The sequence below is a fragment of the Schistocerca piceifrons genome, chromosome 5 (assembly GCF_021461385.2).
Source record: "Schistocerca piceifrons isolate TAMUIC-IGC-003096 chromosome 5, iqSchPice1.1, whole genome shotgun sequence".
NCBI classification, from domain to species: Eukaryota; Metazoa; Arthropoda; class Insecta; order Orthoptera; family Acrididae; genus Schistocerca; species Schistocerca piceifrons.
Genome location: NC_060142.1, coordinates 329,983,421 through 330,009,698, shown reverse-complemented (window position 1 = coordinate 330,009,698; position 26,278 = coordinate 329,983,421).

The window sequence follows — 26,278 nt, the reverse complement described above, 5'->3', positions numbered from 1 at the left end:
CATGTTGGCACACGACGTTCGCCAGGCATTCGCCATAGCCACAACCTGCAATCCGATGGCCACATTGTGTACCGTGATTCGTCACTCCACACAACGTTTTCAACTGTTCAGTCGTCCAATGTTACTGCTCCCTACACCAAGCGATTAGTCGTTTGGCATTTACCGGCGTGATGTGTGGCTTATGAGCAGCCGCTCGACGATGAAATCCAAGTTTTCTCACCTCCCGGGTAACTTTCATAGTACTTGCAGTGGAACTTGATGCAATTTGGAATTTTTTGTGTGATGGTTTGGATAGATCTCCCTATTACACATTACGACCCACTTCAACAGTCGGCAGTCAACAGAAGAGGCCCGCCTGTACGGTTTTGTGCTGTACGAGTCCCTTCACGTTTCCACTACACTATCACATCGGAATCAGTGGACCCAGCGATGTTTAGGAGGGTGGAAATCTCGCTTACAGACGTACGACACAAGTGACACCCAATCACCAGACCACGTCCGCGTCCCATTCTGCTTTCTCCCATTGTCTAATGACTACTGAGTTCGCTGACTTGGAGTACCTGGCAGTAGGTGGTAGCACAATGCACCTAAAACGTATGTTTCTCTGGGTGTCCCGAAATTTTTGATCACATAGTGTATGTATGTAGAAATGGCCATCCTAACAAAATAATAAAAGTCAGAGCACGCACGGGAAGAATGTCTGTTTACTTTTGTCACAAGCAATTTGATTTTGGAACGGTCCACAAATAGCCTGAAATTCTGCAAGGCACTTAACTACAAACTGCAGAGTAATCATGGAGATGTTGCTTTCATATAGGTAAGGCATTAGACGTTAACACGTTCTGTCACCCTTACGTCCCAATACTCACTGCTTTGTACCTGTAACTTCTGCTTTCAATTATTAAGCTCGCACAACCAGAGGGAGTTATGTGTCGAAATGGGCAGCTATGTCATTATAAGCAAAGGGTGTGATACTATCTGTTACTGCAAGAAAAAGCGCTTTCCGCTTTTAACCTTAAAAAGCAATTTAATAATGATGAGTAAACGTATCTGGAAACGATTTGTAAGCAGTTTCCTATTACCTTACTTACTACAAAACCACGTGGATATAGAGAAAAGATGAACGATATGTACTTTCTTCAACATTGCGCCAATCTATTAAAGGTTAATACCTCAATTGTTAACAGAATTTTAATCCCAACCAACACGATATATCTGTAAACAAAGATGTCTCTTTTTCTTTTTTCCCCTACGGCTTCCCCTCTGGCAAATCCACCTAATTTTTTACGTTACCAGTACACTATCGATTTCAGTATCTTTCCGTAACACCCTTTCTCTTTAAGTCTTCCGTTATCAGCTTTTCAGGGTTTCCCACAAACCATTGTCCATATGCATGCAATGCTGTGCTTCAGAAATACGTTCTTAGAAATGTCTTTCTTAAAATTACTGTATCTGGCACCAACAAATTCTTTTTTTTTTTTTTTCAAATACCCTCTTTGCTAGTTGGCTTCTTATATCTTTCTTCACTCGTCCATCATGGGCTATTTTCCGTCCTAGGTAGCAGAATTCTTCACATCATCTCCCAAGTGGTGCCTGGCCTTTAGCATAAAATTGTCTCCAACCTCACTTGTGCTACACTTTCGTTTTTCGTTATCACTAGTCCATATTTCGTACCCATTAAACTTTTCATTCCTTTGAAACGTCCTCATTATCACTTAGCGTAACACGAATCTTACCACTGATGACCTTTCACCCTGAATTTTAAATCCACTGCTCAATATTTGCAATATTCACGACGTTTCTTTTCCAGCGTACAAGTTGGTCAGTTGGAGGAAGAAGGGTGCATTTTTACCTTGTTATTTATTAATATGAAAACGTCTCTCTTTGTCTTCAATCCTTATTGTTACGTCTTGGGTCCTGTACATACTATATATAACCAGTTGTTTCCTAAAGTATAGAGCTATTTTTGAGAGAATTTCGGCAACTTTCATGATCCTAAGTGGTCGAATGCATTTTCCAAGTCGACAAGTAGTTTGACGTTGCAGCTAGCAGTCTTTAATAATGCTCACATATATTAATTTTTTTTAAAGTATTTCATCATAACTACAACAGGTTTCTGTTTACGCCGTCATCACGGTATCTGTACAAAAATTTATAAATACGCATGAAACAACTAGAAATGCATTCACTCATTCACTCTGTTTCTAAAAACTATGTTGTGACTTCCCCACCGCCTGTGGTAGTATAAGTTACTGAAAGTGCGTAGATATAATAGCTACAAATGTGCTACAATATATGTTCAGGTTCTGAACCCCACTTACACATCAGTAATATGTTGCTGATATAAGTCCACAAGTAATGATTCATTTTCGGGTGGACATTAAATCCCCTCCCCCTCCCCTCCTTTGTAATCCACATTGTCGCAAATGAGTTCGTACTGCAAGAGTTACCTCCAATCAATTATACAAAGGTGGTACAAAATAATACTTTCAAACTGCAGATATTAATGTCATAGCGTATCAAATCGACATCATACAATTAGTGTTCCCTGTGAACTGCTGAACATGTATAGAACAAAACAGTTATCATTTCACGAGTGGTGGGGTTTACAGTTAGAAATCGCAGTTATAACAGACGATCAGCTAAACATATCCAACTGCAGACCTGTTGTGAAGAACAAACCAGTGCAAGACATAAGTAATGCTGCTTCCAGCATTAAAACCAAACACAACATATTACCTAAAACGCTGACGTTTGACAAACTTCAGAATAAAATAAAATTAATAGCACATAGCTTGTATTGTATTGAACTGGGGCCCAAAAAAACGACGGAGAAGCCTCGTCCCCGCCGTAGCCCTCAGTGGTTCACAGCCCCACAACAGGCTACAGCAGTCCACTTACCCCACCGCAGCCCCACACCGAACCCCACCGTTCGGACCCTAGTGGAACCTCCGGGAACGTATCACACCAGACGAGTGTAGCCGAAGATGGTTACGTGGTAGAGTAATTATGTTGTACGCGTACGTGGAGACAGTGTTTGCCCGCCCGGGAAGCAGTGCGTTAGACCGCACGGCTAACCGGGCAGGTTTTGCACACAGCTTATGTAACAAGTGTTACACTTTTTTCGAAAAATTCTAGATGATATACCACATCCTTCTCATCCAAAATAAAAGACATACTACATCTTTTCGATGTAGATGTACTATCATTACAATCAAAGAAAATAAAAAAAGAAATCTTTACTTTACCCTGCATTCAACTGACAGGAATGCAGAGCAGACAAAAGTCTTATCATATCTAATAAAACATGTCTAAAACCTAGCACAGTAGTAGGTTGCAAGCATAGTGTTCATGTAGTTCTAGTGCAAAACACTAAAAACAGTGTGAGATAGCCAGCGTTAAGCATGATGAACATCGAGCCGTGCCTTAGACTAAGGGCAACAAAGTGAAATAACAAACAAAAATGTAATCAAATCAGTGCTCAGGTATTGTATTGGGTGTTAGAAGTGTAATAGGTAACACGGCTTTGAGCACGACACAAAATGTAAGTATTAACGTGAGACAGCGGACATAAAATGAATATTTCAAAAGAAAATGTCACGATAGGATTCATTGCACCACGCCTAGCACCGTAAGCCAATACATAAAGGAAAAAATGGAAGAAATTATTACTTATTAAAATTTATCACTTCCCGTACAACTGTTATTTAAACAGAATAGCCGAAATTGGAGCTACGAAACTGAAATCCACATGCACAAGCTGCGAAACCGGCCCCTGAGCGATCTGGCCTTCCACGCTCACCTGGCAGGTTGTCACACTGCTGCACCAAAGTTTTTATCGTCAAAGCAACACCCTCCATGGCGGACCGACGGAGGCAACGAACGTCGGTTTGGTGCCTGATCAAAGACGTGCCGCTGGTGTCGCAAAGGGTGGCGATTCCACAGCGGCCTTCAAAGGGCACCGCCGTCACACCCGCCAATGTCCGTGGCGTCGGCACAACGCAGCGGTTACGGCAGACTGTCGCAACACTATGGATGCTGGGTGGACGCAACATTGCTCATGTGCTGTTTTTGAACCAAACATGAAATATGATATGTTGTTACAATATTACCGGTGACATCGATTTGTTGTAGAATCATGGGGCATATTTTGTGTTCGGACATAATGACCTAGACTCTGAGAAGCTCATCTGGAGAATCCAGCAGGTCATGGGAGACAAAGCTGGCCCTCTTTGTGCATGATATACAGCAGGCTCTAGGTACCGGCTCCCACGGTGATGCCATATTCCTCAATTTCGAAAGGCGTTCGACTAAGTTCCACACTGTTGCTTGTTCCAAAATGTGCGCGTTTACGGTCTATCCGATGACATATGAGGTTGGATAGAAAGTTTTGTAACAGACAGAGAGCTGTATGTCGTCCTGAATAGGGAGACTTCAACAGAAACAAGCGTAACATCAGGTGTGCCCCAGGGCAGCGTAATAGGTCCGCTGCTTTTTACGATTTACATAAACGATCTGGTTGATGATCTTGACAGTGACATTAGATTGTTTGCCGATGATGCTGTAATTTACAGGAAAGTAGTATCACATGAAACTTGTGAACAAATCAATGAGGATTTGCAGAAAATAAAAGGGTGGTGTAATGACTGGAAGTTATCTCTCAATATTACTAAGTGTAACCTACTGCGTGTAACAAAGCGAAAATCCCCTTAAGTGTAAGAGTACAAAATAAATGCCCAGTCTTTGAAAGCCGTAACATCCGTTAAGTGTCTCGGTGTGACTATTCGAAATGATCTCAAATGGAACGATCAGATTACACAAGTAACAGGTAAGGCGCACTCTAGATTTCGGTTTAGTGGTAGAATTCTCAAGCGATGCAGTCCTTCGACCAAGGTAATTGCTTACAATACTTTAGTTTCGTCTAGTATTAGAGTAATGTCGTCTGTATGGGACCATTACCAGTTGAGTCTGATTCAAGAGATTGAGAACGTCCAACGAAGAGCGGCAAGATTCGTGACTGGTACATTTAACCATCGCAAGAAGCGTTTCAAATCTCATATAAAGTCTGAAGTGGGACACACATGCAGATAGACTACGCGCTAAACGGCAGAGGCTGCAAAAGGATGGAGTCGACTGAATGAGTCCCAGTTAACATTTAAACACTTTTTCGTTTGTTAATAACTTCAGTCAAGATCAATACTAAAGAGCAATTTCACTTTGAAAATAAACCTGTCCATAGAATTAACATTAAACTGATGACAAATGGTTCAAATGGCTCTGAGCACTATGGCACTTAACATCTATGGTCATCCATACCCTAGAACGTAGAACTACTTAAACCTAACTAACCTAAGGACATCACACAACACCCAATCATCACTAGGCAGGGAAAATCCCTGACCCCGCCTGGAATCGAACCCGGGAACACGGGCGCGGGAAGCGAGAACGCTACCGCACGACCACAAGATGCGGATATAAACTAATGATACCAAAATGTTTTAAACACTCTGTTTCAATAAATTCCTACAACATTTAGCATCACAATACATTAAGCAAAAGCACTACGACCGGTGGAACAACTACTTCCAATTGTTACCCAGTTTTAAAAATAAAAAGGTACAAAATCACTCGCCAATCGAATTTGTTTTAATGACAAGAACTAGTGTAATTTGAAATATAAAAAAATTGTGATTTAACTGTGTTTAAGGTAAATATGAGCCTATTTTAACAATTGATAACCATATCGGTACCCAATCTGAATTTAAGTAGAACTGTGAAGGCAACTGTAACTTTCTTGGCATAGTCCGTTGAATCCCAAGCGCTCATTCCTTCATAACATATACCTCTGCATATGTCCGTTAGTCCATACCAGATCATTCGAATGTAAGAAAGTGTCATAGCTACCTTGAAACACTTTTTTATTAGAAACAATGAACCACGGGTTCTTAGCGCAGCCAGACAGTACAGCAATACTATCCACAAATTAAAAAAGTCGCCTGTGTATTAACAACGCGAACTCATACAAAGACTATCGCTATAGAACAGCATTAAACTGCAGCGAGCAGTCGGTGTCATGTAACAGTATGAGGGAACATATTAACAGTAAATACTCATACGAGGCGTGTAGCTACATAGAATCACACTAACATTGTGTATGGCCAGGTCCGTGAACACAATTTAAACTCACACAATCGGCGCACAATTTGTGAGTGATAACTAGAAAATGGTGATTCAGCTACATCAAATGACAGTACAGTTGTTACGTGAAAATTACACACATCACGGGCAGAATTCACTCCGTGCATTGCACTGTAAGGAAACAACACTCGAACTACCTGAAATATTAACGACACTATCCACTTCACTCCAGACAAATTTCTTAGTCTAATTTACAAGCAGATTAAAGTGCCATTAAAACAGATCAGTTATGGTTCTCACTAGCAACGTAACGTTTCGGATAACAATCATGATAATTTCCGTTAAAAATTAGGCTTTTCGATTAACACTCTACTCATTTTAGCTACAGATTTTCTTTCCTTAATACTGGGTTATGATCCTGTGTTCACCACATATTAACAGGTCCCGGATTTTTGCTTTACTTCTATGAGTAATAATTTTTTTTATAATCGTACTGTAAAACTAGCCGAATACCGTTATGACCTAGAGTTGTACCGCATAAAAAACGGTAGAAGTCTCCGCGTAATATAAACCCATGTGAAATACTTCCATGTAACTACAGATAAAAAGTCCAAGACACTTTCGAACTAGCTGCACTAAGACATAAATTTCATGCGGTCCTTGTAATACAAAAATGCCCGTAATACAAAACTCTCAAAGCGACAAGCGGTAATGTACAAAAATAAGTCGTTTTTAGTACAGACTTTTATCTCTTTGGCGCCTAGGTGCGTACTCGAGACCACCTCCCTTCTACAACACTGTGACTAAATTTGTGTATTAACACACAGATATGCAGAATCACGAGTACCAGAAGCGAAGATAAATATTTATCTCCATATAAACATGAATGTTAAGCAGTGCGACACTCTTCCTAGATACTGAGTGAAATGGTGCAGTGACTGGCCTGCTGTACTCGCATTCGGGAGGACTGATGTTCAAATCCGCATCAGACCATCCTGACCTATATTTTCCATGATTTCACTAAATCGCTTCAGGAGACTGCCGCAATGGTTCCTTTGAAAGGGCACGCTCGATTCCTTGCACTGTCCTAGAAGCAATCCGAGCTTTTGCTCAGTCTCTAATGATCCCGTTGTCGACGGAACATTAAAGCCAAATCTTCCATCCTACCTTACGGTCGTGATGTCCTTGTATTCATTTTGCACAGTAACATATTCTATACGCTTAAAATCAGCCCCTGACAAGTTAAAGTGTTAATTGGCCTATTTGGGAACTTCATGTGCGGCACGGACCAACGGCCGATTTTGTTCGTAAACTGCTCAAGATCCTTTCACTGAACTCAGTTATTACTGTGCAGTTGGAAAATTATTGTCATTGACTAGGCGTGATATAAGTCTGCAGCCTGTATACAGAGTGGTCCACTGATAGTGACCGGGCCAAATATCTCACTAAATAACCATCAAACCAAAAAACTTTTTTTTTTGGTCATCAGTCTACTGACTGGTTTGATGCGGCCCGACACGAATTCCTTTCATGTGCTAACCTCTTCATCTCAGAGTAGCACTTGCAACCTAAGTCCTCAATTATTTGCTTGACGTACTCCAATCTCTGTCTTCCTCTACAGTTTTTGCCTTCTACAGCTCCCTCTAGTATCATGGAAGTCATTCCCTCATGTCTTAGCAGATGTCCTATCACCCTGTCCCTTCTCCTAATCAGCGTTTCCCACATATTCCGTTCCTCTCCGATTTTGCGTAGAACCTCCTCATTCCTTACCTTATCAGTCCACCTAATTTTCAACATTCTTATATAGCACCACATCTCAAATGCTTCGATTCTCTTCTGTTCCGGTTTTCCCACAGTCCATGTTTCACTACCATACAATGATGTACTCCAGACGTACATCCTCAGAAATTTCTTCCTCATATTAAGGCCAGTATTTGATATTAGTAGACTTTTCTAGGCCAGACATGCCTTTTTTGCCATAGCGAGTCTGCTTTCGATGGCCTCCTTGCTCCCTCCGTCATAGGTTATTTTACTGCCTAGGTAGCAGAATTCCTTAACTTCATTGACTTCGTGACCATCAATCCTGATGTTAAGTTTCTCGCTGTTCTCATTTCTACTACTTCTCATTACCTTCGTTTTTCTCCGATTTACTCTCAAACCATACTGTGTACACATTAGACTGTTCATTCCGTTCAGCAGATCATTTAGTTCTTCTTCACTTTCACTCAGGATAGCAATGTCATCAGCGAATCGTATCATTGATATCCTTTCACCTTGTATTTTAATTCCACTCCTGAACCTTTCTTTTATTTCCATCATTGCTTTATCGATGTACAGATTGAAGAGTAGGGGCGAAAGGCTACAGCCTTGTCTTACACCCTTCTTAATACGAGCACTTCATTCTTGATCGTCCACTCTTATTATTCCCTCTTGGTTGTTGTACATGTTGTATATGACCCGTCTCTCCCTATAGCTTACCCCTACTTTTTTCAGAATCTCGAACAGCTTGCACCATTTTATATTGTCGAACGCTTTTTCCAGGTCGACATATCCTGTGAAAGTGTCTTGATTTTTCTTTAGCCTTGCTTCCATTATTAGCCGTAACGTCAGAATTGCCTCTCTCGTCCCTTTACTTTTCCTAAAGCCAAACTGATCGCCACCTAGCGCATTCTCAATTTTCTTTTCCATTCTTCTGTATATTATTCTTGTAAGCAGCTTCGATGCATGAGCTGCTAAGCTGATGGTGCGATAATTCTCGCACTTGTCGGCTCTTGCCGTCTTCGGAATTGTGTGGATGATGCTATTCCGAAAGTCAGATGGTATATCGCCAGACTCATATATTCTACACACCAACGTGAATACTCGTTTTGTTGCCACTTCCCCCAATGATATTAGAAATTCTGATGAAGTGTTATCTATCCCTTCTGCCTTATTTGACCGTAAGTCCTCCAAAGCTCTTTAAATTCCGATTCTAATACTGGATCCCCTATCTCTTCTAAATCGACTCCTGTTTCTTCTTCTATCACATCAGACAAATCTTCACCCTCATAGAGGCTTTCAGTGTATTCCTTCCACCTAACTGCTCTCTCCTCTGCATTTATCAGTGGAATTCCCGTTGCACTCTTAATGTTACCACCGTTGTTTTTAATGTCACCAAAGGTTGTTTTGACTTTCCTGTATGCTGATTCTGTCCTTCCGACAATAATATCTTTTTCGATGTCTTCACATTTTTACTGCAGCCATTTCGTCTTAGCTTCCCTGCACTTCCTATTTATTTCATTCCTCAGCGACTTGTATTTCTGTATTCCTGATTTTCCCGGAACAAGTTTGTACTTCCTCCTTTCATCAATCAACTGAAGTATTTCTTCTTGCGTAATATGCACTGTTGGGCAACGGAAAATCCACGATGACTGCGACAAGTGGAACATCAGCGACCTTGGCTGTTTCATGTATAGTGCGGCATTATGAGAGGAAGGATAATTGGCCCCCATCTTATCGATGGCAATCTAAATGGTGCAATGTATGCTGAATTCCTACGTAATGTTCTACCGATGTTATTACAAGATGTTTCACCGCATGACAGTGTGGCGATGTACTTCCAACATGATGGATGCAGGTCGCGTGTGGTTGAAGCGGTATTGAATAGCAATTTCATGTCAGGTGGATTGGTCGTCGAAGCACCTTACCATGGCTCGCCTTTTCATCGCATCTGACGTCCCCGAGTTTCTTTCTGTGTAGAGAGTTGAAGGATGTTTGCCATCGTAATCCACCGACAACGCCTGACAACATGCGTCAGCGCATTGTCAATGCATGTGGGAACATTACGGAAGGCGAACTACTCGCTGTTGAGAGGAATGTCGTTACACGTATTGCCAAATACATTGAGGTGGACGGACATACTTGTCAGCATTTATTGCATTAATGTGGTATTTACAGGTAATCACCTGTAACAGCATGCGTTCTCAGAAACGATAAGTTCACGAAGGTACATGTATCACATTGAAACAACCGAAATAAAATATTCAAACATACCTATGTTCCGCCGGCCGGAGTGGCCGAGCGGTTGTAGGCGCTTCAGTCTGGAGCTGCGCGACCACTACGGTTGCAGGTTCGAATCCTGCCTCAGGTATGGATGTGTGTGATGTCCTTAGGTTAGTTAGGTTTAAGTAGTTCTAAGTTCTAGGGGACTGATGACCTCAGAAGTTAAGTCCCTTAGTGTTCAGAGCCATTTGAACCATACCTACGTTCCGTATTTCAATTTAAAAAACCTACCTGTTACCAACTGTTCGTCTAAAATTGTGGGCCATACTGTTTGTGACTATTACAGCGCCACCTATCACAAAGCGAAAACAGTGGTCCAACTAAGACAATCATACTTCTTTACGTACTACACGAGTAGGTAATAAGAAATGGGGTTTCCTATTTAAAAAAAAAAAAACGCTGTTGATATCCCTTTGACCTACGGCAGCGCCATCTAGCGAGCCAACCATAGCGCCATCTGGTTTCCCCCTTCAAGCTAGACAAGTTTCGGTCTATGTAGTTTTTTCGATTGACGTTTATTTCGAGAGATATTTGGCCCGTTCACGATCAATGGACGACCCTTATACTGATAACTATGACTTATCTTAATAAAAACTTCACAATGCGTGTAACTGAAATAACGTATCTATGAGATTATACTGAAAATGTACTACTCAATTACTCAAAACAACCCAGTTTCTCAAAACAACCAACTTGTCTCTTAGTAATGATTAGAGACGAGGAGAAATATGTCAGTGGAACTTGTTTCCTGTTAACGGAACATTTTGGTTTTGTAGTCGATAGCAATTAAACCAGAAAATAGTTAATATTTCTAACTGGTTGCAGAACTAGTAGGAACGTAGCAACATTTCTTTTCATCCGTGAGCGTTTTTTTTTTCAATAGTCGTTAACATTAACTGTAGAGTAAAATTTGGGTTACATTCCAGGTGACTCACTTGATTACAAACTCTATCCACAATAATATTCCCCTGGGAGAGACAGGGTACTAACATCTATTACGCAGTATAGGTCGCTTCACTTCGTTACAATCAGTGATCAACCCTCCTCCTCTTCCCCCCCGGTCAGAAGACGGAGAACCCTGTATTGTCACTCTCATGTTTTACTGCTTCGGTGCTGATAACGTTCGACAGATAGAGTGAGCAGAAAATGACTAAAGAATTTGTGATATGGCAGTGGGTAGTGATTAAAAGATCCAGAAAGAGCGATCAAAAAGTTGGCGTTTGAGGGCGTTGCTGAAGCCTCTTGCCAGCATGAATCCAATGCTGGTATATAAGCGTTTACATATAGACAAGGGGTCAGGATGTCATTCAAATGGAAACGTTTTTATCGCCAACTATATTTATTGCAACCTTTTCAAAAACTGTACTCAGCGAAGTGGAAACCTTAACAACAACGGAAACCAACAACTCCCTAACATCAAACGCACATTTTGTAGGAATTATTGTAAAGCCTAGTTACACATTAAATCATAAAAGATTCATATATCATGGGCTCACTGTTTTCCACAGTCGGCCGATGTGGCCGCGCGGTTCTAGGCGCTTCAGTCTGGAACAGCGCGACCGCTACGGTTGCAGGTTAGAATCCTGCATCGGGCATGGATATGTGTGATGTCCTTAGGTTAGTTAGTTTTAAGTAGTTCTAAGTCCTAAAGGGCTAATGACATCAGATTTTAAGTCCTATAGTGATCAGAGCCATTTGGTTTCCACAGTAACTTAATGATTCGTGAAAAATCTTCTACCTCGTTTTTTTTTTATTAATAGAGGATCACTTCTTGGACGCCGGAAGTTGTAAACTATGCTGAACATGCCGAATTGCACCGAAGTTCCTTCGACTCGGTGTTAGAGTGTAAAATTTCTGTTTGTACAGATTGTTCTTGACAAATTTCTGGGAGGATCGATTAGCTCAGAGTAATATGTAACGTTCAGTTTTTCTTCTTCTATATTCATTATACCCTAATGTCATCGTGCGTTCAGTACATGGTTAATGCCTGATGTTTGCTATTCATGTTCTAAGACTGAAGCAATTTGGTGCTGTATAAATTGTGACAAACCGCTAGGACTACTTGAAAAATAGGAAATCTGTGTTTTAATGCTCTGAAGTTGAAGCAAGATGTGCCTCAGCCGTCGGTGCTGGGAGATAGTCTTCAAAAACTGCCAGAAAATTATTCAATTCCACATTAGATGCTAATAATGCTATCCATGAACTTGGTAATTCAGTGAGTGCGTATAATAACATACGAAAGATCTATCAACATTAGCTTCTCGGTTTAGGATTTTTTCACACTACTGTAAGCACACTAGTGTAAGCACAATTGACAAAACATCTGTCAGCTCAAAACGAAATCGTCGTAGCCTTTGTAATGACTTCATTTCAGCGATTTTACTTAACTCAGCGCAGCTAGTAACGTACTAGAGGAGATGTGCACAGCAGTTTCAGTGTATAAGTTTTTTTTTTTTTAAATATTAGTCTACGTTCAAGGACAGGTGGCCAAAGTTTGCTAGCTCGAAGAGTAGTGATGCGAATTTACTTTCTTAGAGCTACCTAATTGCGGGGATGGTGGGTACTAGTTACCGCTCGCTGTTCCAAATAAGTTCAGACATTCGGAAAGTCATAAAAATCGGGTGATTCAGTGGCCTAATAAAGGTGCGAAAAACTCCCTGAACTTTGGTAAATCGTAGAACGTATACGTGCAGCCCTCCGTTGTCATATTGAAAGATAGGAATGTCCACAGAATATTGATGAGGTCGTGGAATACAGGGCAACCCGTAGATCGCAGGAATGTCTAATTAACCATTGTGGTTGATGTTCATAATATCCTCAATGAGCGGCCTGAATCAATCCATAAGTGTTGAAGAAAACGGGAGTACCCAAATTACTGAACCCATTTCAGCCCAGCTTGGTACACGTAAACTTTACTGTCAGGCAATAACGACTGTGGAGATAAGAACCACCAACCAATCAAAGGGGTGGGGGTGATGGTGGAAGATGACCATAGCCCGCGACGCGAGTAATCCCAGACTTTATTCTCCACCATTTCAGAAAGAGAGCACTTAGCAACTTGCAACAAACTTCACACATAATTTCAAACCTATTTTTGTGGCTAAAAACCCTCACAAAATGATGAAGAAAGGATAATGATTATGGCATACCACTTTTCCGCTGTTAATGCATTAAAAATACAGCAAGAAGCATTGCTCTATAATTTATTAATTCTTTACTACTAACGGTTTTCGCAACACATTTTTCAGACAGTGTGCAAATATAGCTATCAATGTAACTGCGAAATTGTATCATTGTACAATACGTAGGTCGGGAGATACGACGTCATAACCAATAGGATGCATGAAAAATTAGTCCATCACGCACGGCGTTTAAATTCATTATCTCTTTGCCACTAACCCTTTTTGCAATAAATTTTGCGTAAGGTATTCACGTATGTCACTGAGCGCACTTGCGATATTACACCGTTCTATGACACGTATGTCAGGAGATATGACGTCATAAGCAGTGAGCTAAGTGAATAACTGCCGCATCCGGCATGATTTTTAAATTTATTATTCCGTTGCTACATATTATATTCGCAGCACAGTTTTCTGACAGTATCCACATGTTCCACTGAATGTGTCTACAAAATTATATGATTGTATAACAGACAGATCAGATCTGACGCCATAACCATTAAGCACGTGGCCAGACGCTGAGTAGTACGTGCGTGGACACACACCTATAAATAAACACCCGCACAACGCCAGCTGTGTCTGCTTGTTCGATAAAACACTCACAAAACCTCACACAACCATAGTTAAGAACTACAGACTGGTCGCTGGGGAGGGGGAATTGTAAACGCCTTGCTGGCCCATCGATGCTCAGGCTGCCTTGCATCACCTCAGCAGTGGAAAACCCGCGACTCGTACTATCAGACAACTGTCAAGTGTTGTCTGACCCGTTGACGACTGCAGCTGCGTGTGCCCGACTCCAGTTTCTCTGATTGATATCGATCTGCTTGTAATAACAGTAGCAACTTGTCGCGCCCAGCGAGCGAATATTACAAATCTAGGCCCCGGGCCTGACCTACAGAGACGTCCCTCCTGAACCGCTAAGAGTAATGAACTCTCCCACAGGCTACGCCGCCTCAGTCTTTACAGTGGACGGTAGGTCACACCGCCTATCGATGTTGTCGCTTCCAGACATCGCCCTGAGCCCGTTGTGTGTGACAATATACGATCACCGCTGAAGCAATGTCACTCCTCGTGGCCCTCCACTTTAGTTAACGTGATATCTTGTGAATCTACATAACATTTCCGGCCAATACCCAAATCAGCATCCCAACTCGCGTGGTTCTACAAGCGATTGCGTTGCTTGTTTGTCGCTGCGTTCCGTAACGCACCACTAGCAGAGCGTTCACTATATTTTTTGCAGGTTTATCATATTATAAAACTGTATTCTTACGTGCTGCATAATATGAACTCCTTGCCAAGAAGAATTTAGTGCACTGCTGCGCAGAAATGGCAGTTTGTTGGTTTCTCTTATTACAAGACTCTTTATGTAACTGTTAGTGGCCACGGAGTACCACTTTGTAAATGCTAAGAAAGTAAGTTCATAAATGCAAAGAAGCCACGACGATGCAAATTCAAGGAAAAATTCCTTGAAAAGAAATTTTCTTTGCCTTAAGCTTGACTCATGGGAACACCAAGGTGGAAGCGGGAGCTGTTTTCCAGTGAGGAGAATGGACTGGAGTAATTACTCTCAAGAGCTGCCCACCTGCTTTACTGCCGCCGGAGGGTGGCCAGAAATAATTTCCGGATTATGTGCACGGGGAGCGCGTGAGCGCAATCGCATTATGTAAGTGGTCCGGGGCGACAGGCGCGCGCGCTCGGAATGGGACGCTGTTTTCCCTGAGGGCCGGGACGGCTAATTGGTAACTTGGTGCGCAGCATTCGCGAGTGCCTGCCCCTAATGGGCCCTAAATCAGTGCGCCGGCAAATAATGCCGACCGGCAATGCACCGCGGGTCGTGCAGCGGTGTGGGCCGTCGCAGTGGTACGGCGCAGGGGTAGGGTCCAACCAGAGGAGGAGGGCCTGCACACCATTCACCTGCTTGGGTTATACAGTCTTACCAGAGAACATGAATCTACACTGCGGGGATACACTGGCCGCAGAATATCAAAAAAATATGCCAGAGTAAGAAACATATACGATAGTGCAGTGCATGTGTATGAATAAATACGATGCAGTGTTCCTTCGGTCATGCATTCATGTCAGAAAGAACATTGCATCGGAATCCTCACAGACACGAGCAGAGCAATATCAGAATAGTCCGCCACAACGAGGTTACTGATTAAACGTGCGGAACACAACTAAAAACATTTCGAGGTTTGGATCTGTCAGCGAACTATAAACGGATAACCGAAATGGACTCACACCTCTGCCACCAGTGCAGTGTCAAAGATACGGAACTCCACAGTTTCGAGTGTGGGGAAGCAGCGGCCGTCTGGACCGTCGTACAGATACGCATGGCTTTCTACCTTCGTTACCTCCACGTCAAGTCTCCCCTAGCATGCTGGTATATCATGATGCTACCTATTTCCCACCATCGAAGTGGTATACCATTACATGGATTAGTGACATGGCTATCAACTACTCCCTCAGGACTTTGGGACACGTATCCAAGTACAAGACAACACAGGGCGTCGACATCAACGCTATTGGGCCATTTTCGCAAAATAATTACAGAGTAGTGCTGGACAACCCATCTCCTGTCACTCCAACGATAGAACGGACATTGTCGAGACGGCAAGACTGCATAGGCTTCCAAGTTTCCTTAATTCATTCCTTTACTTTTTTCTCCCCATCTTCCAAAAATTACCTCTTACACGTGCTTCTTCGCTCCTGGCTTGCATATGCAGCCTTTTCTGTTTATTGTTTTTTGTTTTTCCATTTCATGTGCACTGCAATCCTAGGCCTTTGCTAAACCCGTATAAAAATAGAAAAAGAGGAATCAGCATCAAAAATCACATCTCTTCATATTTAGTTTCTTTTCTAAAATATGAGATTATAAAGACTTTCACAGCTAAAGGAACAGAAATATATAGCCTCTGTTTGTTTATTTACCTGAAGTATTATTTCACTTTTTTGGTGAGTTTAGACGAGAGCATTGTTTTATATCGCTTATTTAAAATAACAGCGTTTTAGCGTTGTGCTGTTTGCTCACAAAAGTTAAAACAGTGCTACAGAAAATGTTTTGGAATACTCTTATGTTCCAGACTTCGAATAAAAGAAAGTAGGGCAGCTGCCCGTCAAACCATAGGTCCCGAGTTCAAACCATAGGTCCCGAGTTTGGAAAAAAAACGAAGGAAAAAGAAAAGTTAACGCTAACTCTTGCGACAAGTGCGAAATCCGCGTTCGAGTACTGGTCTGGTAGAAATTTTCAATGTCGTCATTTCGTTCTACATTTGTACGGTACCCGTCTTCGGAAGTTCGAATACATTTCCTGTATAAACAATACATTCTCAAAGGTATCAGACAGTACATCTTTCATGTAACGTTGTGTTTTTATAATTAATTGTTTTATCAAGTTTGGCATAGTGTCTTCACTCTAACTTACATTCTTCTCCATTCCACTATAGGAGAGAAGTAAAGGGAGAAGATCGGCCATGGAAGAGACGGAACATGGCGTAGGGAGTTTGGAGCAACTAGAGTTGTAAGTGGACGAGCATTATCTTGCGGGAAAACTGCCTGGTTCGAATCCTACCTCGGGCATGGATGTGTGTGACGTCCTTAGGTTAGTTAGGTTTAAGTACTTCTAAGTTCTAGGGGACTGATGACCTCAGAAGTTAAGTCCCATAGTGCTCAAAGCCATTTGAACTATTTTCCGACATATGGTTGAAAAAGTCATTAGCGTAACACAGGCCCGTTAAGGTAACATGTATCAGAATTAGAGAGGGCGGGCTGTCGTAGGCTGTGGCCCACGGACTATTACGCCGGCTGTGTGGACGATGAGGCATGCGACAGCATGGGTTAACCATGCCATTCAATTTCACTCCACGTTGATCTGGTCTGCACTACTGTAGACGGAGTAGTCGACGTCTCAGTGTTAACGGCAGTACACGACGTGGTAGCCTGGATTTTAAATTCGCGGACGTGGTTTGTGGTATAATTGGCACCCATACATCTACTTGTATAGTGGAGCGAGTCACTGTAGGATCCCTGACCGCATGCTGCACAATCTCGCCTCGTCTTCCTGGTCTTTCCAGAAGCGGTACGACGCACGTGGGTGCCATCTCCTTTCCACTGCAACCAGCACTGTCTGATGGAACACTCCGAGCGATCAACCTAGCGAACCACACGGCATGTCGACCGGCCTGCGGTTTTATGCCGGTTAGAGGACCCCCCTCAAACTGACTGAGCTGTGAGAAATGTTACCTGACACGTCTACTTATCACTCTGAGGCTACTAACGTCTTCCCGAGTTGGGATATGATCGTCATATGTATGACGCTTACACACTGAGCCATTTAAATAGGGTCCCCTACCAGATTGCACCGTCATTGCAATTTCTGTGTGCATGATCATTGGTACCAAATATGGATCAATGTAAAGTTTCGCGTTTCTCTCTTTCGTTCCTCCGAGTGCACTATTTTCAGTGTTCCTCAGAATATTTCATTTGATATTCAGCAAGTCATGCACCTGTAACCAAATATGCTAACCGTGGGTGATTACTGGATGGAATTAATGTGGGTGTAATTACAAATGCCGAAAACCGGGTGAATTCAGGTGGAGTTTCTTGATTTAACTTTGTGGTGGACGCTTTGAAACAGCAACTGAGTTCAGCTTTCAAGCCTGGATTGGTGAGCCATTCAGGCGGCGCGCCGGCTCATTATATGTGAGGGTTTTCGTAGCGGGAGCCCGTACGACTGGGTCACTTGGAATCACACGCTAGAAATACGTTTATTCATATTTCAGATGTTGAACCAAAGGAAAATGTTTGAGAACGAATGAAGAGGCGTCGTGACTGTAATAGGTGCCTGTCACCACTAAAGAATTCTTCCTATTGACCAGTCAGTTCGTCCCCCTCTCCCCACCAGCATTTTGAATCACCTTGCTCGGAGTCGAAGTTGATTGGTACTGAGCAGACGTTGCTGTCACCGAAGAGTCAAGCACAGACTAATCGCTGTGATGATGATTATGATGTGTAAATTCTGTGCCTACTTGGTTGGGAATCGCGGTTCTAGGCGCATCAGTCTGGAACCGCGTGACCGCTACGGTAGCAGGTTCGAATCCTGCCTCGGACATAGATGTGTGTGATGTCCTTAGGTTAGTTAGGTTTAAGTAGTTCTAAGTTCTAGGGGACTGATGACCACAGATGTTAAACCCCATAGTGCTCAGGGCCATTTGAACCATTTTCTTGGTTGGGAATCAATTCGGAGTTTTCACGTAGGAAGCTTTGTGTAACTAAAAGTAAGTCATTTCTGTAAATATGTCATTTTTAGATGCACTGTGGGGTACTCGCAAGTGGTAATTTCGGTTCCTTTCAGCTACATTCAGACGGAGCAAAAATTGCTCTTTAGCCAGTCACGATTCACTTCATGCATTATTATTCTGATGACGTTTAGCGTTTTCTTTCCGCAGTGACGCACAAGCTAGTTTTGACTATGCGGCACTGGCGAGAAAATGGTGAATATTATCTTCTGTATTTCGGTGAATGTCCGAGACTTCATGTGTTATCGTATGAGCGTCCATGCTGCCTCCCCTCGACTGGACAGTACTCGATGAATAATAATGTTTAATGCCAGATCCCCAGTATTTGGATTTTGTAGATGTTTCATGAGTAAAACAAATAAATGTTCCCTCCGTTTCATTTCAGTTCATACACTTTGCCTCACTATGCATATTCGCACGCCATTCTGCCTCCTGCGATCACTGAACTCACGTTCCGGCAACAAACATGTACTATGTACTATTTAGAGAAATCCAATCCCCAATAGATCGATCTGAAGCACAGCAGCAAGAATTTCGCTGCCCGTCTTTTCTTGGATACTAGCCAGTCCTATGTCAATAAATATTTCTGGGACTTCAGACGACTTGGCGCTCGGGGCAAGTTAAAGAATGTTAAGCACTATATTTCTTCAACAGGAAGTTCCCAGCTTTTTCACGTCCCCGTTATAATGCGAAAGACTGTCCTGCTAAAGAACTGACAAACATTATTTTGACGCTTTAGACAGGCAAGAAATAATGTGCGTCTTTGAATGTCTTACAAATAAAGAAAAATAATGAAAAGTTAATAAAATTAAGCAAAACACACACACAAAATAAAGTGATCCGTTCGTGAGGCAACATATCAGGTCTCAGAAAAATAACCTAAAAGTAAGGACACAGATTTGAGGAGAACAACTTAAAACTAAACTTCAGAAATGGTTCAAATGGCTCTAAGCACGATGTGAGTTAACATCTGAGGTCATCAGTCCCCTACACTTAAAACTATTTAAACCTAACTAACCCAAGGACATCACACACATCCATGCCCTAGGCAGGATTCGAACATGCGACAGTAGCAGCATTGCGGTTCCGGGCGGAAGCGCCTAGAACCGCTCGGCCACAGTGGCCGGCAACTAAACTTCGAATGCTAAGAATAGTAATATAGCTTTATCTGTTACATAGCTAATCTGAAATACACTTCTGATACATATCAAAGTGTTTATAATACAGTTACGGAGCCACCCGTCAGTTCCCCAGGGAATTTGACTGTTATCGGCGCGCACGAAACGGGCCAGTGCAGGACAATGAAACCAGCATACAGTCATAACAGATGTGTGTCCATCAGGGCCGATTCCATGGTACTGATTGTACCCCACGAGTCGTGACGTATTACAGGACTGAAAGAAGATCGGAATCGGCCGTAAAGTCATCCGTCTATATTATTGCATTGCAGATGCAGATTTCAGCTGACTTCGCAGCTGTTGTCAGCGCGTTTTGAGTTGTCATGTAGGCTGAACATATTTATAACGACTCATATTCCATTACAACTCAGGTGTGTACAAGCATTAGTCTTTGGTAGATCACCACTATAATATGAATGATAGTCGCCTGAATCTAACTAGACTAATATTTGTATATACCTGAGTTAGAATGGAATATGTGTCATTATCATTACGTTCAAACTTCATGATTTCTTCTAAGGCTGTTAGTCGAAATCTAGATCTGTAATCCAATAAAATGACATAAGCCATTACGACCGATGCTGACCTTCGGATATATCTCCGGAAACCAATGGCTTGTGCGTTATCTACCAGAGTCTGTTGACTGCTTATATTACTATAGCATTTCTTCAGAAATGCTACGCACATGAAAATATCCCTGTTCATTTAACAGTTTGTCTGTCACCTTCAATTGATGCGCCAATGCTTTAACTTTCTCTTCGTATCTATAGGCATTTATTCCATATGCTATTCTATATTTTGTGTTTTTTGATTTGCACACTTTGTATGTGTACCGTAAGCAGTTTTACTAAAAAATGGTTCAAATGGCTCTGAGCTCTATGAGAATTAACTTCTGAGGTCATCAGTCCCCTAGAACTTACAACTACCTAAGCCTAACTAACCTAAGGACATCACACACATCCATGCCCGAGGCAGGATTCGAACCTGCGACCGTAGCGATTGCGCGGTTCCAGACTGTAGCGCCTAGTACCGCTCGGCCACCACTGCCGGCGCAGTTTTACTATTTGCTTCAACGTGCCCATTGAATCGAAGTGTCTGTCATATTAAAACTTATCACAGAGCACATTTTGTTTTATATACTGCTGATTTACTGAAATTCCCTGCGTAGTCTTTGCTCTTATTCCGCAGAATCATTTTAACAGAACGAAGTGTACGAAATGCCACGCCGACATTTTGAGGAAACATTTTGCTGTTTTTGTGATCCTCTACATGTATACTTTGTGTTCTTGGCGCGTATGCTTTCCTTTCTCGTAATTTGTTAAATTTGACTCTTAATTTTTGACTCTTAATTCTTTTATTTCATTCGGATAATTCATTCCCTTTAAGGCCATTTACCATTCCCTTGCTCGAGAATGTTTAATTCGCGCTGCTTCCCAAGTTAGATCAATGGCAGTTTTAAGTTTGTTATCTATGCAAATAAAGTAAGCTATTTTTGCTGTATTGAGTAACAGGAACTTTTGCTTTTTATGTTATTCGACCATGTAGGATTTCTGCGTATCTTGAACATGTATCCTTCATTACATGGAAGTTTATAGCTACACTTTTTTTTTTTTTTTTTTTTTTTTTTTGCTCTAATGTGAAGCTGATTTTTGAATGTTCTCCACTGTATTTGACTTTTGGGTTTCCGGTGCCCTGCTTTCCTCCTTTAGGTAGTATGTTCGAGTCACTGATGTCTATAGCATCTGATTCAGCATATCATATGCAGGTTAACATGAAGACTTTGTTTTCGAGTTGTGGGATAAAAATTCCAACTACGAACCCTGATATGTAGTTTTCCCAACGCTGGACCGTAGTTCTGTTTATAAATTTTGTTGTTGAGCATAAGAAGTTGAAGCAAATCTAAACTTTTATCTGTTCGCACAAAACCTAGTCTTGTTATGAGGTATCGCTATGGAAGATACAGCGTTTCTTAAATGGGTATATTACACTGAAGAGCCAAAGATATTGGTGTACCCGTCTAATATCGCGAAGGGCCCCCGTGAGCCCGCAGACGTGCCGCAAAACAACGTGGCATGGACACCACTAATGTTTGAAGCAGTGCTGGAGAGAACTGACGCCATGAGTGCTGCATGGCTGTCCACAAATCCGTAAGAGTATGGGCGGTGTAGATCTCTTCTCAACAGCACGTTGCGAGGCATCCGAGACGTGTTCAATAATGTTCCTGTCTGGGGAGTGAAAGTGTTTAACTTCAGAAGAGTGTTCCTCGAACAACTCTGTAGTAATTCTGGACTTAAGGGGTGTCGCATTATCCTGCTCAAATTGTCCAAGTCTGCAAGAACGCAGAATGGATATGAATGGATGCAGGTGATAACACAGGATGCTTACGTTCGGGACACCTATCAGAGTCGTATCTAGGTTTATGAGGGGTCTCATATCACTCCAACTGCACACGCCTCACACCATTACAGAGCCTCCACCAGCTTGAACAGTCCTCTGCTCACATGCAGTGTTGATTGATTCTTGAGGTTGTCTCCAAACCCGTACAAATCCATCCACTCGATACAACTTGAAACGATAGTCGCCCGACTAGGCAATATATTTCCAGTCAACAACAGTCCAATGTCGGTGTTGACGGGCCCAGGTGAGACGTAAAGCTTTGTGTCGTGCAGTCATCAAGGCTACACGAGCGAACCCTCGGCTGCGAAAGTCGATATCAGTGACGTTTAATTGAATGGGTCGCACGCTGACGCTTGTTGAAAGCCCAGCATTGAAATCTGCAGCCATTTGCGGAAGGTTTGCTCTTATGTCACGTTGAACGATTCTCTTCAGGTATTGTTAGTCCCGCTCTTGCAGGATCTTTTTTCCGGCCGCAGTGATGATGGAAATTTGGTTTTACCGGATTCCTGATTTTCATGGTATGTTCGTGAAACGGTCGTACGGGAAGTCCCCACTTCACGTTTGCCTCAGAGATGCCGTGTCCCATCACTTGTGCACCGACTACAACACAACGTTCAAACTCACTGACGTCTTGATAACCTGCCTTTGTAAGAGCAGTAACCGATCTAACGAACTGCGCCAGACACTTCTTGTCTTATTAGGCGTTGCCGACCGCAACGCCGTATTCTACCTGTTTACATATCTCTGTATTTGAATACGCATGCCTGTAAGTGTTTCTTTGGCGCTTCAGTGTAGTATAACGATTTACTATGCCCAAAGACAAGAAATTAGCAACAAGTTGTGTTAAGATCTCCCTTAATTCTTTATTAAATTGACTGTTAATGCGTGTTGTGTAGATATTTCGAAATACACAGTTTCAGAAGTAACTGCCAATATTCAGGGGAGTGACAGCAATGATGATTCGAAACAAAAAAGTCAACTAAACATGGACTCTAAAATTCAGACCTTAAGAGCTATGAGCAGTTCTTGATCTTAGATACTATGAAAATCCCTTCTACTGGAAGGTCATTGTTTTCCATATTTCGGGAAGTCGTACTATGGATAAAACAAGAAAAAATGTCCAGTAAGCGTGTGCTCTAAATTGCATACCTTAAAAGCTACGAGCACTTGTTCATTTTCGCTACTTTGAAACACAACTAATCTAATAACAAGTACTCATAACTTTTAAGGAATGATTTTTAGAGCACATGTCTAGTGGACATTTTCTTTCTTGTTTTGTTCAATACTATCACTTCCGAAAATATGGAAAACAAAGAGCTTCCTGTAGAAGGGATTTGTTTCACGGTATTGAAGATCAAGAACTTGTCATCGCTCTCAAGGAATGCATTTTAGAGCCCATGTTTACTTGAATTCTGTGTTTCGATTGATCATTCCTGTCATATCCCTGAATATTTATCATTACTTCTGAAACGCCCTGTATAGATTTATTACAGTCTCTTGTATAAGATTCCGTTCAAGGCTGTGCTAGGTGTCCCTTGCACATTGCAAATTGTCCACGTATTTAAATTTTTTGTACAGTTTTATTTGAGTTCTTGTAAAGTGTCCCAGATTTCAAATTTATAAAACAATGCTTTTCTGTTCGACTACATAATAATTCTATTCTGTCTAGTTTGCTGTTTATGCAATTCTGAAACTCTTTGCTCAGCTCTTCTTTATCTGGTTCATAACACTGCCTGTGAGAAAGTTACGTGTTTTTGTTACATACTCTAGTTCATCTAAAAAGACAAATATGTAGCCCTTATCTCCTTTAACGGCCTTTATTTCTTTTAGTTTAGAATTTATTTCATTGATCTGACGCACTGGTTCTCTTCTAAAATGCTGCTGATTTATTTTGTTGTTCTTTCTAAACTTTCGTGGTATCGGTCATTTCTTGGTATTTAACTACTTTTATTTTTGTGAATGTTACTGTAGCTTCCCTTATCAAACGTTTAATATCATACTTCTTTAGAAATACATGAGGGACGTGTTTTAATTACCTGCTTAGCGCTTCCTGCTCTTTTCCAGTAAACTGTATCATGCCTAGGTTCGCTATTCTGGTATAGAAGCTACATCTCTGCCTTTTAACTGTCTTTTGATTATAAAATTCTGACTTTTATTTCAGTTGCGTAGTTTTTATCGTGTCTTTCAGAAAATAGGTTAGGTTCCACTTTAATCATATTAACTTCTCTTGTGATCGCCTTGAATTGTAATGATAGTGCGTACCCCAGTTTTATTTGTTGATCATATGTGCTTAGTTTTTCCCTAATAGTGTCAAACCATGCTGTGTTGCTGCAGTTATACAGTGGCGTAGAAAGTATTATACGGGACAGTGGTTGAATGATACAGACGCCTCGAGAGTTGCCCAAGAAGAGAATGACAAATAACAAAGAGGGCGAATATATTCCGGTGAATAATAGCTAAATGGAGGCTATCGAGTGTATCACAACTGGGGTGATAACAGAAAAATTGGAAGCGAGTTGTGTAATTGTAACCAACATCTTTAACCTCCCGTAGGGTTGCACGACTGTGCACAGCTACTCAAAAAGTAGTTGGTATATCACAGGTATGTCACGTAATTCGAGGTGACTTCTTTGTTACCTAGCTACCATAGACAATACAAAAGAGACAGCAAGCAGGGGAAACAAGTGGATACAACATCGCAAGAATAAGGGAGAACCAGTCACAATCAAGGAAGATGGCTTTTGCTTCTGTCTTTGTGCCATATAAATAGGTAATGCTTGTAAGGGGCAAAATTCTGAAAACAACTTACAACCGAAATCCCTGATGAGGACTCTGGATGCTGTCGAGACGAAGTGTCACATGAAAATTTCACTTTCATTGCTTGGTGGGTGTTTGTTGATTTGCAAAATACCTCCTTTGTGGATTCACCCCCAATCGAGAAAACTAATTGTGAACCGGCCCCTTGAATAACATTTTCCATACGAATTTTCATGTGCGCAGGTTTAGATGGATATCGCAACATTACGCATCAGGTATACACTGTAAAGGGAGAGATTTGCACAACAATTAATGTGACTGGAGACAATAATTTTCCATTTAAGTAGTCTAGTCAATGTTATTAAAACACTGATTACTATACAAGGAAGACAGTGAAACAATTGGAATGTTCTGTGTGTAGAAACTTTCTGATTATAGATTGTTATGGGTAGTAATGTTACCTCACTACCTGACAAAATAGCACCCAGTTAACACAAAGCACTATTTGATATTCAGGTTTAACCACATAAACTCCTCCGAAAAACACAGTGACTTCGAGTCTGTTGATTGATTATACCAATCAAGCATCCAACGCATGAACGTTGAATCTGAAATGGGAAATTCTATGAAGTTCCACAAGTGCTGAACTGTGTGAACTAGCACGCTGGTGCGGCTTTTAATACTAATGATAAATTTCTCTTACGCCGAGATGATGCCGCTGGCGTAGAAATTCCTGTCCAGCCAAAATGAGGATGTATCTCAAAATTAGCAACACGATATTGGTCGTCTGATAAGATGTTCTGCTCTCCACTTTATTTGAAATCTGGCATCGAACACCAACAATGATCCGCCATCAACCGCAAACCCCTGGGGAACACTACCGACTGGCCTCAATCGAAACCCACCCGAAAGTTCTCCATGGATTGCCACATACAGAAGTCCGCCCATGAAAATTTAAAAAAATGTGGCTCAAAGCTCACACTTCCCGGGACAAAACAGTGCGTTACCTTCAGACGTCGAAAAAGTTCAAGGCAATCGTAAAATGCGTTTTAGACAGGTACGTGCCGAGTAAAACTGTGAGGGACGGGAAAAACCCACCGTGGTACAACAACAAAGTTAGGAAACTACTGCGAAAGCAAAGAGAGCTCCACTCCAAGTTTAAACGCAGCCAAAACCTCTCCGACAAACAGAAGCTAAACGATGTCAAAGTTAGCGTGAGGAGGGCTATGCGTGAAGCGTTCAGTGAATTCGAAAGTAAAATTCTATGTACTGACTTGACAGAAAATCCTAG